Here is an 18,905-nt window from a genome sequence, read left to right on the forward strand (position 1 = left end):
GTTCTGAATCTAATAATGAAACCATTTTTGGGGGGAGAAACTGCCATCTAATTCACTCATGTCCCTTTTAGGAAAGGAAACTGCCATTGTGGGAAAGGATTCACTCAGTCATCTCAACAGTATCCTTTATCCGGTCTGACCTACAGCTGACTCCAGACCCACAGCAGCATGGTTGACTCTTGACTGCCCCCACTCCATGTCAAATGAGTGGGAGTAACTTAAATGGATACAGTGTGTGGGTTGAAATTGCTGAGTGAGGCAATGCTTCCTTTAGCTTAAGGCTGTACCAAGGATCCAAATATAAAGGGACAACTCGGCGTGACCAACAGTAAAGGAAGTGGAGTTGGGAGGAGTGTGTGAGCTTTGAGCTGTTTAAAACAAAAGCTTCTTTTCATACACTTTTTTTTTTGCTGGGGAGATCTGAAGCTGTAACAAAGTTGGGTGGCAATAAATGTTACTTGAACTTAACCCCAGTCTCAGACTGTCAATGAAAGCTATGAGATCCAATAGGTTTTTGTTTTAAAGCTGCTCACTCCTTTCAACCTCTTGCACTAAGTTTCCATTATCATGTATCAGAAGGAGCAGTGAATGAGGAGCTAATATTGTTAGAAATTGTAAATTTTCCATCTCTGCAGGTATTGCATCATTTCATCGATATTGTAACGTTTTACTGGCAGCACCGGGAGGTGTGGGATGTATTCATGAGAAACAAAGTTAAAAATCATACAACACCAGGTTATAGTCCAACATGTTTATTTGGAAGCACTAACTTTCGGAACACTGCTCCTTCATCAGGTGTTTGTGGAGCAGGATCGTAGGATAATTTATAGCAGGAGAAAGTGAGGTCTGCAGATGCTGGAGATCAGAGATGGAAATGTGTTGCTGGAAAAGCGCAGCAGGTCAGGCAGCATCTAAGGAACAGGAGAATCGACGTTTCGGGCATTAGCCCTTCTTCAGGAAGGGCTAATGCCCGAAACGTCGATTCTCCTGTTCCTTAGATGCTGTCTGACCTTCTGCGCTTTTCCAGCAACACATTTCCATCGATAATTTATAGCAAAAGATCGCAGTTTCATGCAACAGAAATGATATATTGAAGAAACTTAGATTGTTGTGAATTCTTTCATCTTTTAGAATGGGTTGCAGGTTTTGGTTCATTAATATGTAAATCCCAGAACTTGTTTGAAGACACATTCTCGAGACAACTTAAGGTCTGTATCCCAATCTTGAGTGAGACTGGTTCTATTTCCAAAGTAGGAATTTATAAAATCTCACATGGATTGACTGCCTGTAGATTGTATTTTGCTCAAAAAGCGCACAATGTATCTGCAAATATAATTCTGCAAATTCAAAATCACACAAAAGCCTTATATGTAAGTGTGCATGCATGAGAGGATGGGTGAGTGTGTGCGTGCTTTATAAAGTGTGTGAGTGATAGAGTATCACCTGTGAGAGGGTGTATATGTGTGTGTGTCTGAGAGAGTGATCTGCGTGAATGTGAGCGTGTGTGAGAGTGTATGCTTTGTGTGGGTGTGAGAGAGCGTGACAGTGAAGTGGGGTTACCTGTCATGTGACATGAACCCAAGATCCTGGTTGAGGCCATTCTCACGTGTTCTGAACTTGGCTACCAGCCTCTGCTGGGCCACTAAAACTGAATAAGCAGTTACATAGCACACATTGGAGAGGGCAGGGTGGGATTTTTCTTTCGATTTGCAGAAGGTGGGAGGTTCTGGGTGCTGGAAACTAGGGAAAACACATGCTGGAGGACCTTCGGCTCAATGAGATGCAGCTGGAAGCCAGGCTGCAGACACGTTGGGGGAATCATCAAACCCCCTACACTGTGGAAACAGGCCCTTTGGCACAACAATCCACACTGACCCCCGTTAGAGCATCCCACCTAATAACCTCCACAGCTAATCCTTGAATTTAGAACGCCCAATCCACTCTAAGCTGCACATCTTGGGACCTTGGGAGGAAACCAGAGCACCCAGAGATGGGAGGGGGGAGGGTAGAAAAGTGCAAACTCCACACAATCACCCTGAGGGTGGGATCAAACTCAAGTCCCTGGCACTGTGAGGCAGCGGCGCTAACCACTGAGCTGCTGCCGCGCCGCCCACAGTCTTGGATTGAAGGAATCGATTGGCTTCATGCCAGTCCTGGTGACACTCCAGTCCGTTTGGGGAATTGAATTTGCTTCCACAGAGTTTCCACGTTGCAGGGGTCATTGCGTCTCAGCAGCTTCAACGATCCAAAGAAGGGCTCGTCTACAGCGAGAACACTAGTCCACATTTCTCTACAGAGTTAAAGTTCTCTGCACAGTCAGAACCCTGGAACACTCCCACGCAGGATGCGTGTAATCACGGGGCTTCTCAAGTCACGTTGATGTTTGAAATAATTTCCCATCCTGGATTCAAACGCTGCTGATATTCAGGCCCTGAGTAAATTTCTTGTGCACGCCTGAACAGCAAATCCTCCTCTGCTAATACCTTGAGAAAACAGATCATTGCTGTCAGTGCAGGGCAGGAAATAGGATAAGTGAATTCTAGTTTGTACCGAACAGCCTTCCCTATCTCCTACCCGAAATCTCTGTCTCCCAATTCCTTCACCTTTCAATGGATTCCAACTCGAATTCATCCTTCCATTCTCCTGTTTTTGCCCAGCTCCCCTCACCGGAAAGCGCTGACTCTCGGTTCAGTTTCTTAGTCACTTCTTGCCATTCCCAGTATATTGCCCACATCTTTATTTCGTTTTTAAAACAGAAAGGCAGTGGTTTGCTGATGTCAGGATCTGAGGGTAATTGCGCTCACGCTCCAGATTCTCTCTCGCGTCATTCACAATAATCTGCACTGCACATGTGCAAAGAAGGGGATGCTGGGAGTGGGTGGGACGCATTCACCAACTCCCCATTCAATCAAGACCCAATCATGCCCACAGCGCCCCCTGTCTATTCTCTCTCGCTATCCCGAGCTTTCACCCTCTCACACACATGCCATCCTCTCCGTCCATTCTATCTCCATACCCTCTGCCCCCTGTCTCGTCCAGTCTCTCGTCCACCCTCTGCCTTCCTCCATCCAGTCCCTCTCCCCACACTCATTCTCTCTCTCCTCGCACTCTCTGCTCCCCTCCATTCTCTCTCTCCCCCCACCCTCTGCTCTCCATCCATTCCCTGTCTCTCCCCACACCCTCTCCTCACATTCATTGTTGCTCTCTTTCTCCCCCACCCTCTGCCACCTTCCATCTCTCCCCACCCACTGATCCACGTCTATTCTCTATACCCACACTCTGCACCCCCATTCTCTCTCTCTCTCTGACAAACGCTCTGCCCCCACCCTGTGCACCCCCAGTGTTTCTCTAACTCCAATGCTCTGTCCCCGGGTCCATTTCTCTCTCTCTCTTCCTCCAGCCTCTGTTTCCCGTCCAATTTCTCTATCTGCACCCCCATCCTCATGCTTTCTTGTGCCTCGAGCCCTCTTTGATCACTGTATCAGCCCTTCTAAGGATAGAGTGAGCGCGGATGGTGATGACTCTACCTGGGAGATGGGAGGGTGTGGTGTGAGAAATGGCTGATCTTTAACATTGAGAATCGCTGAAATCATATTTTCAAAAACATCAGTAAAGTTTGAAAGCAAATTCAATTATTTTTTTAAAAAGCTGCATTTTTTTAAAACTTGCATTGAAATCTATGCAATTAGGCCACAGTTGAGGACAGGTTGTCAGGATGGAATGGCCAATTCCTCGTCTTGTGAAGTTGGTTCAGATTAATTGGAAATAGAGTCATAGAGTTGCAGAGCAGGGAAACAAACCTTTCGGTGCATGCCAACCACATATTCTAAATTAATCTGGTGATCCATTTGCCACCATTTGGCGCATATCTCTCTCAACCCTTCCTATTCATACACCCATCCAGATGCCTTTTAAATGTTGTAATTGTTCCAGCCTCGACCACTGTCTCTGGCAGCTCATTTCATCCATATACCACGCTCTGCATGAAAATGTTACCAGTTCGTTCCCTTTTAAACCTTTCCCCTCTCACCCTAAGCCTATGCCCCTCCAGTTTTGGCTTTCCTCTACCCTGGGGAAAAGACATTCAAAAACTGAGCAGCCAGACAAAATGCAAAAGGAATAAACTGTTGAGCCCCAGAAAAACAAACAAGTCTGGCTCCAGCCTTTTTTTCTCTCCGATTGGCAGTTGGACCAGCATCTCTACTGGGCATACTGCGCATGCTTCCCGATGTCAGGAAGCATTGCGCATGTCCGCTGGTGTCAGCAAAATACTACGCATGCTCTTTGCTGTCAGCGGAAACGGCATCCAACATTCTTGAGCGACCAATGGGAAGCCCTGAAGGACCGGAAGGAATGTGGTCCTCCTGCCATTGAGAGCCTACTCCCTATTGTCTGAATGCGGAAGTTGGACTATGCCCTTGTGAAGGTGTTCTTGCTCCTCTCTCTATGCATCAAGATTGGACTTCATCCCAGACTGCAAATTCTTTCCTCTGTTCAACATCTGTGAGGACAACACACTCTTCTCACCCCCTTTTCCATTTTATTTTTTTCACTCTGGTGTTCAGTTCTTGACTTGCAGCAAAGTTGGCTCAGGTATGTGTCTTAATTGGCAAACACATGGTAAATGTAGTAACGCAGTGTGAAATGAAAGCCTTTCCTATGAAATAAAAACAGAAAGGAGGTACATTGTTTAAATGGTGATATATTGGGATGTGGAGTAAGTGAGGACTGCAGATACGGGAAATCAGAGTCGAAAATTGTGGCGCTGGAAAAGCACAGCTGGTCAGATAGCATCCGAGGTGCAGAACAGTCAACGTTTTGGGCAAAAGCCCTTCATCAGGAATGATGTGTGGATGTACAAACGTGCCTCAGCTACCTTCTGCTCAGGCTTTCTACTCCAGTCAATGCCAGTTGTCACATCGGTGCAGGAAGCAATCAGCAAGGCAAGTGGTATATTAGCAAGAAGAATTGAGTTCAAAGTGGGGATGTCTTTCTGTAGTTAGGGAGATATTGAATATATTCAAAGCTGAGTTCATCTGACTTTTGAATGTCAAAAATAGTTATCGGGGAAGGCAAGAAAATTTTAAAAAATATATTTTTATTAGAAACTTTTTCAAGTCTCTCACAACACCTCTATACAAAAAAGAACAATACCAAAATACAGAAAAATAGCAGTACAACAATGTCATATATTGTGATACTACTAATAATGAGCTACCTATTATTCTACTAGAACAAACTTAGCTTAAACTAAACTACAATCAAATTGAATAAAAATAAAATTAAACATAATTTAAGTTAATTTGAATTCTATCACATTACTTTATTCTATTTCACTCACCACACCTCCATTAAGGCTCCCATCCATGGGAGCACCAGTTATTGCACCCGTATTCTTTTCACCCAGCCTTGCCCTCCCAGGGCCCCAGGAGCGCCCAGACTGATTCCCACAGTTATACCACAGTTCTAATTAATACTGCTGATCAGTCTGCATCAATATAATTTAGAAAGGGCTGCCATGTCTTGTAAAACTACTGTTTTGTGGTGCAACATATTTGTGAGGTCATCTTGGGGGGGATGCTCCATCACCAGCATATGCCACCCCATAAGCCCTGGGGGGTTTTCCAACGTCCAATTAATTAAAATGTTCTTCCTTGCACAGTGCATAAGAATGTTACAGTCTGTTCCTGTGTTCTCCGAGAGAAGGCAAATTTGGCAACCCCAGAAGAAAAAGTACCGGATTCACTTTAACTTTAATCCCCCAGGATGTCCTTCAGCTCCCTTACTATAGCACTCCAGTATCTCTGGATCTTACAACATGACCAATAGCAGTGTGTGAGTGCCTATACTAATTTTACATTTGGGACACCCTGGTGATGTGCCTATCTTGAACTTAGCGAGCCTCTCTGGCACCACATAAGCCCTAAGTAAAATCTTCAAATTCCTACCCTGTGCTTTGTTACATATTGAAATTTTCCTTACATTTTCCCATATATCTTGCCATACTTCTAATGAAATATCCTATCCTAGCTCCCGATTCCACATCCTAGAGAGTCCCTCCACATCCCTTAAGGTAAATGGTACAACGTACTAACTGAAAGAGCACCTGTACACCAGAGTACTCTTTATTCCACATTTGACCTGTAATGCTGAGCCAGGAGCGTGGTATTCCTCTGTATATAATCCCTTGGCTGAAAGTAGCGGAAAAGGTCCCTAGTAGACAATGCATATTTCTGACTTAGCTGGCTAAATGACATCAAGACCTAACCCTCGATTAAATCTCCCAGACAGAAGATTCCTTTATTCTCCCATGACTTAAAGCTGGAGTCCATTGCCCCAGGTTTAAATCCTTGGGCTGCCACCAGTGGGGTAATCAGTGAGGTCTTCAGCCAATTGCCCTTGTCTTGCCTCATTATCCTCCAGGCTTTCACTGGATTTAGAATGATTGTACTCTTACACTGCTCAGTCTCAGATTTCATCTTATCAATGAATAATAGATTAACTAGGGGACATCTTGACTGCAATGCTTCAACGTCAAGCAAAATCGACCCGAGTCCCCTCGTGCCCAGTCACACACATATGCTAAGAAAGCGCTTATTTGATATCTCTTCAAGTCCAAAAGGTCCACTCCTCCTCACCCTGTGAGAACAGCAATTTGGTAAACTTAATTAGGGGGTGGCTGCGACACCAAATAAAAGAACCGAGCCAACCATTGAGCCTCAGTAATACTCATCTGGGTAGCAACAACAGGAGCATTCTCATGGGGTACAACAGGCGAGGAAGAACATTCATTTAAATCAGAGCTATTCGGCCTAACCATGATAACGGTAATCCGTCCCACCGCTGCAAATCCTGCTTTATCCTCTCCAGTAATTGTACATAGTTAGCTTTATACAGCTGGTGGAAGGCAGGGGTAATAAAAATTCCCAAATACAAAAACCCTTTTGACGACCATCTAAACAGGAACTGCATTCCATCCTTCAGATCAGGCACCTCCACTAATTCTTCCCCTCCCCCATCGGCATGGCTTCTGATTTTGTAAAGTTGATCTTGCAGCCCGAAAAACTGCCAAATAAATTAATTGTTTGAGTCAATCGAGGAACGGACTCCTCCAGGTTGGCCAAGAACAAAAGGACATCATCAGCATATAGGGTAATCTTATGTTCCCCCATTCCCACTCCTGGCGCCACTATTTCAGGGTCCCTCCTGAAAGCCTCAGCTAATGGCTCAATTGCCAAGGTAAACATCAGCGGTGAAAGAGGACACCCCTGTCGACTACCTCTCCCATGTTTAAAGTTATCTGACTTAGTGCCGTTTGTGATGACTGTTGCCCTAGGATCATTATACAACACCACCACCCATCTAGCAAAGGTTGTCCCCAGACCAAAGCGCTTGAGGACCCCAAACAGGAACGGCCATTCTATCTGGTCAAATGCCTTTTCTGCATCCAGGGAGGCCACTGAACCCAGGATCAACCTTTGCTAGCATACCTGCACCATGTTCAGTCCCCTCCTGATATTGTTGGAGGAGCTACGGCTCTTCACAAAACCCATCTGATCTTCTTTCACAATACAGAACAACACCTTTTCCAACCTCAGGGCCAGCGTCTTGGGTAGAATTTTAAAATCTACATTCAACAGTGAAATGGGTCTGTATGAAGCACATTCTTCGAGCTCTTTCTCCTCCTTTAAAATGAGGGAGATATTAGCCTCCCTAAGAGAGGGCGGAAGATAATCCTTTGCATATGAATAGCTATACATCCCCAGAGGTGGCTCCACCAACACATTTATGAATTCCTTATAGAATTCACTTGAGAATCCATCTGACCCCAGTGCTTTGCCACCAGGAGATGCTTTATTGGATCCTGCGCCTCCTGTATTGTCACAGGCCCATTCAACAGGAAACCCGTTCCGCGTTTATACTAGGGAGGTGCAGGATCTCAAAAAAAGCCTGCATTCTCGCTGCACTGTGTTCATCTCCCTCTGACTGATATAACTCTGCAAAGTATTCCCTAAATCTTACATTAATCTTAGTTAACTCACGGGTAACTGTGCCAACCTTCTCTCTTACAGACATAATACATTGGGAAGCATTTTTCTTTCTCGCCAGATATCTACCTGGCTTATCTCCAAATTCAAACAATTTTTGTTGAGCGAAGCAGACCTTTTATTTCCCAGTGTGTGCAATGAGTTGGGAGCAGCCCGGAGAGCTGCAGCTTGACCAGTGAAGGCCTATTGTAATGTACTTCCTCAGCTATCTGCAGACGGGTCTCCAACATCTGTTGTTGCTCCTTCCTCTGCGTCCTTCTAGTCGTTGAATAAAAAATAATCAGGCCTCATAAATATACCTTAGTGGCCTCCTACAGTATTTCCGGATTACTGGCCGTACCCGAGTTGTTATCCCAGAAGGCTCTGAACTCTTGTGATGTACTCAACAAATTTGCTTCCCTTGACAGGAATGGGTCCATGCACCAGTGCTGTGCATCCATTCCACCATTCTTGATTTTACTATCTAAATATACTGGCACATGGTGCGAGACATCTATATTGCCAATTTCACAAGCCAATGTTCTGTCCAAGCAATCCAATGGCATTAAAAAGTGTCAGTTCCCATGTGGTACTTGTGTGGTTTGGAAGAGAAAGTAAAGTCTCTTCCATTAGGGTAGAGATGCCTCCACACATCCACTAATCCCAACTCCTCGCACATGCCCACCAACTGCTTAGGTTACGCAGGTGTACCTGCCTGGCCCCTTGGCACCCTGTCTACCTCGGGATCTATTAGGCGATTAAAATCCTCTCCAATGACCATGCGGCGTACCCCAAGACTCATTAATTTAGCAACTGCATCAATTAGAAATTTAAGAGGGTGCACCGTAGGGACAATACACATTCAGGATGCCATACTCTTCTCCATGTATTAGAGCTTTAAGAATGACGGACAGTCCATGTTTGTCCTTAATTTGCTCAATACCTGCAAAGGGAGGTTCCTTCTTCCCAGTATAGCCACTCCTCTACACTTGGAGCTAAAGGAGGAGAAGAATACCCTATCATAACCTCCTTGCTGCAGTTTCAGATGTTCCTTATCAGTTAAATGTGTCCCCTGCAGCAGGGCGATGTCCACCTTTTCCTTCCTGAGGCTTGACAGCACCTTCTTTCTTTTTAACGGGGGAATGGCTCCCTTTTACATTCCAGGTGCACCACCTGAACGACTCAGTAGCCATGGTCATCCAGGGCAGCCGGTGGTTTTCCAAGAGGAGGAAGCTTATCTGAGGTGCAGTGAGCAACAAAGACATTAACTCTATAAAGTCTGAAAACTGCTCCTATTAAAAACTAAGATAAATAAAAAATCTAACCACCCATATAACTTAAGCAAACGCTCAAATAACCCCCAATTATGTAGAGATCTCTTACCCCCCCTCCCCAAACCCCACCGTTGCCACCATCCTGGCTCCTTTCCACTGAGGCTGTGCCCCAAACGCCAGGCAATTCACAGATTGAACAAAACATGTTATTTACATTCTGAGAGTTAACAACGGTTGCCCATCTCCCCACACCCCTTCTCCATACATCTTAAGCACAGGTTTAGCCACCCCCAATCCAAAAACAAAGGACAGCAGTAAAACAAATGGCCCCACACAATGTGTTACTGACCGATATACTAAATAATTCCAGTTTTTTGTCAAGGCAGTACGTATAAAGCCAATAACCACAAAAAAAGGGGCAAAAAAGTAGCATTGTCTGTAATGATGTCCCTCCCGCCTTCACCCCGACTCGATTTCTTTACTTCAGAGAATTCACAAAGTCCTTCGCCTTTTCTGCTGAATCAAAATTATATACCGTCCCTCCATGAGTGAAACGCAATACGGTCAGGGACCTCAAGGAATATTGTATATTCAGATCCCTTAATTTCCTCTTAACTTCATCAAATGTTCTTTTCTTAATCCAGGCTCCTGAGAAGTCCTGAAAATATATTATTCTTGAGCCTTTGTGCATTAAAGCCTGTGGATCTCTTCCCAGACTTCTTGCTGTTTCAATCACGAACTGTTTTACTTTATCATGCAGGAGGCGCACTAGGACCACGCGGGGCTGCGGGTCCGACCCGGACCTGCGCATTTCGATCCAGTGGGCCCGCTCCACACTCAACAGGCCCGACTCCAACTCCAGCCCCAGGAATCCAATAAGGTCTTCGCCTTCCTCGCATTCTGGAAGACCCACGAGCTGTAAGATATTTCTTCTACTTTAGTTTTCCAGGTCGTCCACTTGCTCCTGAAAGACCCGAACCTGGTCTTCCAGCGTTTGGATCCTTCCTCCTGAGACCTCGGCCACGGTCTCCGATGCCACGGTCCTCTCCTCCGCTGCCTATTCTCTTCGGGCCAACATTTGAATTACCTGCTCCATGCTTTTCCAGCGTGGCAGATAATGGTTCCACCGCTGCTCCAATATTATCTCAGAGTTTGGCAAACACCGAGAGTAACTGCTGCTGTCCCATTAAATCCAAAGGGTCTGCCCTGGGAGTTTGAGCAATGGTTCCATGCGCCCCCGATGCAGTAGGGGAGTGCCCTGCCTGCTGCACCCCTGTCGGCCCCTTTCCTTCATTTGCTTTCATTCTGGTCCTAAAGCTGTCAAACCACAACTATAGCAGCTCCAGACGTTCAGTAAGTTTATATTAGCAATTGTTTTCTCCTACGGGTGGTTAATGAGGTGGGGGGGAGGGGTAAAAGTCCACCTTGCCGGGGGTATGGCACAGAGCCCAGCACACAGACCACTCAAACCACCGCCATCTTGGATTTCCATGCAGAAGACCAGTACAGAACAGCTACAGGGTCATACAGCACAGAAACAGACCCTTCGGTCCAACTGGTCTATGCTGACTATGTTCTCAAACCCAACTAGTCCCACCTGCCAGTGATTGGCCCATATCCCTCTGGACCTTTCCTATTCATGTCCATTTCCAAATGCCTTTTAAACATTGTTACTGAACATGCATCCACTACTTCCTCTGGACACCCATTCCACACACAAACCACTCTCTGTGAGAAAAAAGTGGAGATCTTCATGTCTTTTCAAAATCGTTCTCCTCTCCCCTTCAAAATTTGCTCCCTAATCTTGAAAGCCCCACCCTAGGGAAAGGACACCTGCCTTTCACCTCATCTGTACCCTTCATGATATTATAATCCTCTATAAGGTCACCTCTCAATCTCCTCTGCTCCAGTGAAAGAAAACCCAATCTATCGACCTGGATGTAGGTGTATTCATATTCAGTTATGATGTGTTCAATGTTGATGCAGGCTCAAATGGCCAACTCCTGCCCCCAATTCTCTCACACTGTGTTCAGGACAGCATTAGTAGATTGTGAAAGGGGAGGGATAGATATCTTGTTTGTTTTTATTTTTACAATGCACTTGATTCCCACAAATAAAATCAACAGGTACAAGTACAGCACATGCAGTATTCCTCATTGCAGCTTCAAGGTTTTGTGTCCTCTTCTTCTGCGTTGGCTCCAGCACATTCAGCTTACTTCCCCCACCCCGCCTCCCCATCCCCGCCCTGAGCCGTTGATGCTTCCATTGTTTATAAAATCAAGAGAGGGATGGATATGGTAAATAGACAAGGTCTTTTCTCTGGGACTGTAGAACTATAGAGTAATAGGTTTAGGATGAGGCGGCCAGGGGAGGGGGCGAGAAATTTAAAAGGAATCTCAGGGGCAATTCATGCAGAAGATGGCGCGTGTAAGGAAAGAGCTGCCAGAGGAAGTAGTAGATGCTGGTATAATTATGACACATTTAAAAGGCACCTGGATAGGTTTATGAATAGGAAGGGTTTAGAGGGATATGGGCCACATGCTGGCAAATGAGACCAGATTCAGTGAGGATATCTGGTCAGCATAGACCAGTGGACCAAAGGACCTGTTTCTGTGCTGTATATCGAGATGACTCTGGTTTGCCACGCCTGTCTGTTCAATTTCTCTCTGGTGTCATAGCCTTGATGTCTCATTCTAAAACTCCCCCACCCCTGTGGAGGCACGTTAAGCATTTTGTATCTGATTGGTTGCCAAGAAGTTGCATTGCAGGTTCATCCTGAATTTACACACTATATTTTTACTTCCAGAAATCAGACCTGCTCACTCTCAACAGTATCCCAATGTCGTGGAAGATATTAATTTTCAGGTGGAGATATCCAAAATTCAGAGAGGTGTCAGTTGTGACTGTTTTGCTCTTCTGTCCCTGTCAGATCCTGAATCAGCACTTTCAGGAGAATTAGAATGGAGCGAGAACAGAGGGAGAGAGAGAGAGTGGGATGGTGCTTTCAGTTTTGTGGAATAACAAAAGAAAAGAATGTTCTGCAGAAAGTAGAATTGCTTGTTCTGAATTTCTACCCTGGACTGACAGTGATTACTTTTGTAATCTCTTTTCAGAGTATTTGATCTGAAGATGAAATTTCAAAATCAACAGATGAAAGGCTTATGCCTGAACCATTGACTCTCCTGCTCCTCAGATGCTGCCTGACCTGCAGTTTTCGACTCTGATTCTCCAGCATTTGTGAGTCACTCAATCCACCGGGACTGCAACAATTTTCAACTGTGATCCAATTGGTTCCTGTTTCAGTACGTTTTCAGCATCATTGGGACTGGAAGAGAGACCCTACTGTTGCAGCAACGCACTGAGTGTGGAGCCTGAAACAGTTATCTGGCCTGGAAAGAAGAATTCAAGGCAGGGAGGGGACATACACGCGTTTGTGTGCAACTGTAGCTTCGGCCATGGAGAAACCATGGAAGTGTGGCGACTGCGGGAAAGGCTTCTGTGTCCCGTCTGCCCTGGAGACACATCGGCGCAGTCACACCAGGGAGAAGCCATTCTCCTGTCCTGAGTGCAGGAAGGCCTTCAGTGATTCCTCAGCCCTGCTGAGGCACCGGCGGGTGCACACAGGGGAGAGGCCCTTCAGCTTCCCTGAGTACAGGAAGAGCTTCAGCGATTCCTCCGCCCGGCTGAGGCACTTTCGGGTTCACACAGGGGAGAGCCCCTTCAGCTGCCTCAAGTGTGGGAAGGCCTTCAGCGATTCCTCCACCCTGATGAGGCACCAGCGGGTGAACACAGGGGAGAGGCCCTTCCGCTGCCCCGATTGTGGGAAGTTGTTCACTTGCTCCTCCCACCTCGTGATTCACCGGCGGGTCCACACCGGTGAGAGGCCCTTCCCCGACCCAAATGTGGGAAGGCCTTCAGCGATTCCTCTGACCTGCTGGCCCACCGGCGGGTGCACACCGGCGAGAGGCCGTTCGCCCGCTCTGCCTGTGGGAAGTGCTTTACACGCTCTTCCGACCTGCTGAAGCACCAGCGGGTCCACACTGGGGAAAGGCCCTTCAGCTGCTCTGTGTGCGGGAAGGGCTTTACCCAGGCCTCCCACCTGCTGACACACCGGTGGGTCCACACTGGGGAGAGGCCGTTCACCTGCCTCGAGTGCGAGAAGGGCTTTGCTGTCTCCTCCACTCTACTGACGCACCAGCGGGTCCACACTGGGGAGAGGCCATTTGCCTGCCCCGAGTGTGGGCTGTGGTTCACAATGTCCTGCAGCTTGAACAAGCACCAGCGGAGGCACCAATGCTCCCAACAATCAGATTCTGCCGGTAACGCTGCTGAGGGTCACCCCCAGGACTGAACCTCCTGCCTTTTCTGACAGTGAGGGTAGTGGGAGAATTGTTAGGCTTTTTTTGTTTTCTACTGGGGGAGTGGAGGGGGAAGGGGGGTGGTAGCTCAGTGGTTAGCACTGCTGCCTCATAGCGCCAGGGACCCAGATTTGATTCCATCCTCAGGGTGACTGTCTGTGTGGAGTTTGCATGTAATTCCCCCCTGTGTCTGCGTGGGTTTCCTCTGCGTGTTCCAGTGTCTTCCCAAAGTCCAAACGTGCGCATGTTTGGGCGAATTGGCCAAGCTAAATAGTCCCATAGTGTTCAGGAATGTGTAGGTGTGGTGCATTAGTTAGGGGTAAGTGCAGAGTCATAGGGTAGGAGAATGTATCTGGGTGAGTTACTCTTCAAAGGGTCGCTCTGAACTTGTTGGTCAGAAGGACCTGTTTCCACAATGTAGTGATTCTATGATTCTGTGAACATTGCTTCCAGTGGGCGCTGCTGCTCATTAAGCCCAGGACCCGGACAAACCTAAGACCACAAGACCATTGGAGCAGAAGTTAGGATATTTTGACCCATCAAATCTGCTCCACCATTTGTTAGAGACAAAATAAAAAACTGCAGATGCTGGAATCTAAAATAGACAAACAGGAGGCTGGGCACAATAAGGCAGGCAGCACCAGGAGGTGGAGAAGTCAGCATTTCAGGTATTATCCCTCAGGACTGAAGAAGGGTTCTACCCAAAACGTTGACATCTCCATCAGAAATCATTTATCAGGATGTTGTTAGAACTAGAGGGCATAGGTTTAGAGTGAGAGGGGAAAGATTTAAAAGGGACCGAAAGGGAAAGCTTTTCATGCAGAGTGTGGTGCGTGTATGGAACAAGCTGCCAGAGGAAGTGGAGGAGGCTGGTAGAATTTAAAAGACATTTGGTTGGGGACATGAATAGAAAGGGTTAGAGGGATTTGGGCCAAGTGCTGGCAAATGGGACTAGATTAATTTAGAATATCTGGTCAGCGTGGACGAGTTGGACTGAAGGATCTGTTTCCGCGCTGTACCTCTCTATGACTACTGGTCCTGATGGAAGTTTAGAATTGAGCAACTTTGAATAATTCAATCTTGTTGAATTCACCTCCTGAAAGGTTTCAAATGAACCCCTACAAGCGATATGAGTTAACTACGCCGAGTTGGATAAAGTATTCCATCAAGTTGAACACGAATGCGCAGTTCAAGAAGTCAGAGGTCACACAACACCAGGTTACAGTCCAACAGGTTTATTTGAAATCCCAAGCTTTGGGAGCATTGCTCCTTCATCAGTGCTGCTCCTTCATCACTTCACCTGATGAAGGAACAGTGCTTCGAAAGCTCATGAGTTCAAATCAATCTATTGGGATTCTCACCTGGTGTTGTGTGACTTCTGACCTGTCCACCCCCAGCACCTCCACATCAGAGTTGACGAATGAGATCAGATTTTATTCAGTATGATTTAATGAGATATTCATCTGGATGCCCTTATGCCTGAAACATCGATTCTCCTGCTCCTCGGGTGCTGCCTGACCTGCTGTGCTTTTCCAGCACCACACTCTCAACTCTGATCTTCAGCATTTGCAGTCCTCACTTTTTCCTGGTTCCTGTGGAAACTCAACACTGTCAGAGTTACAAAGAGACGCCAGTCATAGAGTACTACAGCACAGAGACAGGCCCTTCAGCCCAAACTGGTCCATGCTGACCAAAATGTTTGTCAACACTAACCTCATTTCCCTTCACTTGGCCCATATCCTTCTAAAGCTTTCCTATCCATGTATTTGTTGAAACGCCTTTTCAATATTGTTAATGTACCTGCTTCAACCACTTCCACTGGCAGCTGTTTCCCCAGGTGAACTACACTCTGTAAATATTTTGCCCCACATCTTTTCTTCCATCTTTCTCCTCTCACCATAAAAACGCGTCCTTGGCCTTGAAATCCTCCCCCTAGGGAAGAGACAGTTACCATTAACCCAAATCTACCCCTCATGGTTTGAAAATATTGCCTCTCAACTTCCTCTGCTCCAGTGGAAAAACATCCCAGCCTATCCAGCTTAAATTCTAATTTGATAATAATGGCAGTGATGATTTTGGCTGTGTGTGTGTCAAGGATCTCTCATTTCTAAGCCAATGCTTTGCCTCTTACGTTCACCTGATTTTAAAACGAATGGCACCCCATTCATTTAAAATGTCCATGTTTTCTGTGTAAAGTCGGTCCTGGTCAGGAAATATGCAGTGGTGTCTTATATTCCCGTAGACTTCTTGTGACCGGGTTCATATGCTCTGTTTTGAGATGTATGAGTAAATCTTCAGAACAAAAGATTAATGCAGCCTTTATTCATGTCTCATTATTAAAAACACTTTCTCCATTTACAGATGTGAATGAGAAGCTTCTCCCAATGAATCTTAGCCTGACAAATGCTGTTATCAATCATTTGAAAGTCACTGCAGCTCTGTCACAGCACAGGGGAGGGCTCTTTCAGACACAACGCGTCATGCAGAAAATTCTCCCACATTAGTCGAGCAAAGTTGACGTCTTTTTAAGACATTGTGAAACTTGAAAGGGTTCAGAAAAGGTTTGGAATGATGTTGCCAGAGTTGCAAGGTTTGAGCTACAGGGAGAGGCTGAATACGCTGGTACTATTTTCCCTGAAGCTTCAGAGTCAGCCAGACACATCTGTTGAATCAGGAAACATCTCTTCATGCAGCAGCTTCAGACAGACTGCTTGATAAAACCAAAACCAGGGGAAAAGAATGGGACAACTGCCCTTTCATTGTAGAAGTGGTTTAGGAAAGAAAAAGTCAAACTCTTTTCCCGGATTGTTAACCATTAGCAAAAACCTTAATCCTACACAAATGGGAAGCCTTTTACAACCCCTCCTGAAAATAAACCAACAACGGAATCGTAAAGGAGCAACATGATCACAACAAAAAGCACTTGAACTGAAACATTTGTAACAAAAGGCTGTACAGTTTGCAGGACAAGAAAACGGTTTTCAATTTCACCAATCCGTTTAAATCAGCCCCATTGGCTACCAAAAACGTATTAAATTTAAATCGTAAAGTTTTGACAACAGGACCAATCCTATCATAAAGAATTGGCGCTCTCAGTCATCTGCGTATTAGAGAAAGCATCATTTAGAAAAACAGAGAAGGACATTCCTGACAGAGGAATCGGAGGAGGCATCCCCGATAGAAGATGGCACAGAATATTCCGGAAGACACATAACCTGGTTGTAATCTGAGAGATTAAATTCTATTTTGTGTTATCTGAGTGGGACATGTATTGATTGGAACAGCATACCAGAAGAATCTTGATTTATTCCAGAATACTCAGTAGTTAGGACGGATTTATTCAGTTTGTTAGTAGTTTTGTTCATTTGTTCACCGTGAGAGTTGGCTAAATAAATTGCTGATTGTCGATTTTAAAGTGTCAGGGATTTACTTTTAAAACTACAGCAGGTTACACCACTTATCACACTGACTTTACAGATTAAAGGGCAACGTGCCACTCTTTGGACGTTTCAGTTTGAGATCTTGGTGAGTGGGGGAGGTGGGTTCAGCCTTCGCTTTATTACAATATTGATGACATTCTCTTGAATGCAATGGAGTCAATATTAATCCCAGCCTCTTGGTGTGGTTGTGGGTGAATCACCTGAATTTGGCTCCTGACTCAGAAACCGCACAGAGAATCAACTGCTGAAACAATGATTTGCACTTTATTGCATGGAGCAACCACAAATAAAACCCCTCAAGTTCATTCAGCTTCAGCCGCCCCGCCCCCCCCCCACCCCCCCCCCCCCCCGCCCCGCCACAAAACTTGGCTATCGCCCGGTTGATGGCTGAATTTAACTGGGTTTCCACCGACGGTGCCCATCTCTGGAAGTGTCCAAGGGTTTGATGCAGTATTATTCTTCTAAGCACTGCTGCGGCTGCATCATTCTGGAGTTGAATTTTGGTGGCGTTTCCTCAATTTCCAATCTGTGGTGTGACTTTTGTTTTTAAGACTCCAACATCACCTCACATTGCTGGAGACCTCAGGTCTGTAGCTTACCTTCTTATCCTTGAGGGTTAGCTGTCTGTTTGAAACAGCCTGCCCTGCAATTAACCCCTCTATGTCAGGGCTTTCCTTCTACAGGCAGAATTAATTGTCCTTTTGTCACACTATTATTAAACAACATTATCTTGCCTGTCCCAAGAAACAACTTATTGTGTTGCCTCCTTCTTCCCATGGATGTTAACTAGCAGAAATTAAGCCATTTATCGTATTGAACCTGCTCTGCCATTCAATCATGGCTGATATGTTTCTTGACCCCATTCTCCCTGTAACCTTTGAGCCCCTTGATACTCAAGAATGAGTGAATGGTGGAGCAGACTCAATGGGCTGAATGGCCTAATTTCACTTCCTGTAGTGTCACAGTTTCTCGTCGGACCTTTCGTTTCTTGGTCCAGAAAGAGTTATTGTTGATTCGTGAAGTTTGGGAAGTTCTGGAGTTTACAGGTGCACGCCACGCTCCTCTCTGCCTCCTCCCAGAATAACGATTCGTCCTGAGATACTGGCAGTTCTTGAGATCTGTGGATATCCCGGAATACAAATCAGTGTGTCTGGAAGTCTCTGGTGCTACCCTGGAACAGAAGGATTATGGGGAGAAAATTCAGAAATCCGAAGAGCAAAGAGACTTGGGACTTCTAGGCCAGGATTCTCTCAAGGTAAACTTACAGGTTGAGTCAGTAGTTAGGAAGGCAAATGCAACAATGGCATTTATTTTCACAGGAATTGAATATAAAAGCAGGGATGTACTTCTGAGGATCTTTCAGGTTCCAGTCAGGCCACAATTGGAGTACTGTACACAGTTGTGGGCTCCATATCTCAGGAAGGATGTACTGACCCTGGAACATGTTCAGAGGAGGTTGATGAGAAAGGTCCCAGGATTGAAAAGCTTAACATATGACGATCATTTGAGGTCTCTGGGTCTATACTCAATGAAGTTTAGAAGATGACAAGGGAACTAATTGAAACCTACAGCATACTGAACAGCTTAGACAGAGTGGATGTTGGGAAAATGTTTCCATTGGTAGGAGAAAGAGGACCCGAGGGCTCAGTCTTCAAGTAAAGGGAAGACCTTTTTGAGCGGAGATAAGGAGAACTTCTTCAGACCGAGAGTGGTGTATCTGTGGAATTCACTGCCCCAGAAGGCTGTGAAGGCCAGATCGTTGAATACATTTAAGATGGGGATAACTAGGTTCTTGAGTATCAAGAG

At 45.8% G+C, this 18,905-nt stretch overlaps 1 protein-coding gene across 1 annotated transcript in view; it reads right to left on the reverse strand.

The window, feature by feature from the left end:
- Nucleotides 1–18,905, reverse strand: part of LOC148143992 (uncharacterized) — a 59,966-nt gene that overhangs the window by 38,900 nt on the left and 2,161 nt on the right. The gene's annotated exons all lie outside the window — the stretch shown is intronic.

The sequence above is a fragment of the Chiloscyllium plagiosum genome, unplaced genomic scaffold (assembly GCF_037043375.1).
Source record: "Chiloscyllium plagiosum isolate Xiang-an unplaced genomic scaffold, Cpla_swu_hap1 HiC_scaffold_27, whole genome shotgun sequence".
NCBI lineage: Eukaryota > Metazoa > Chordata > Chondrichthyes > Orectolobiformes > Hemiscylliidae > Chiloscyllium > Chiloscyllium plagiosum.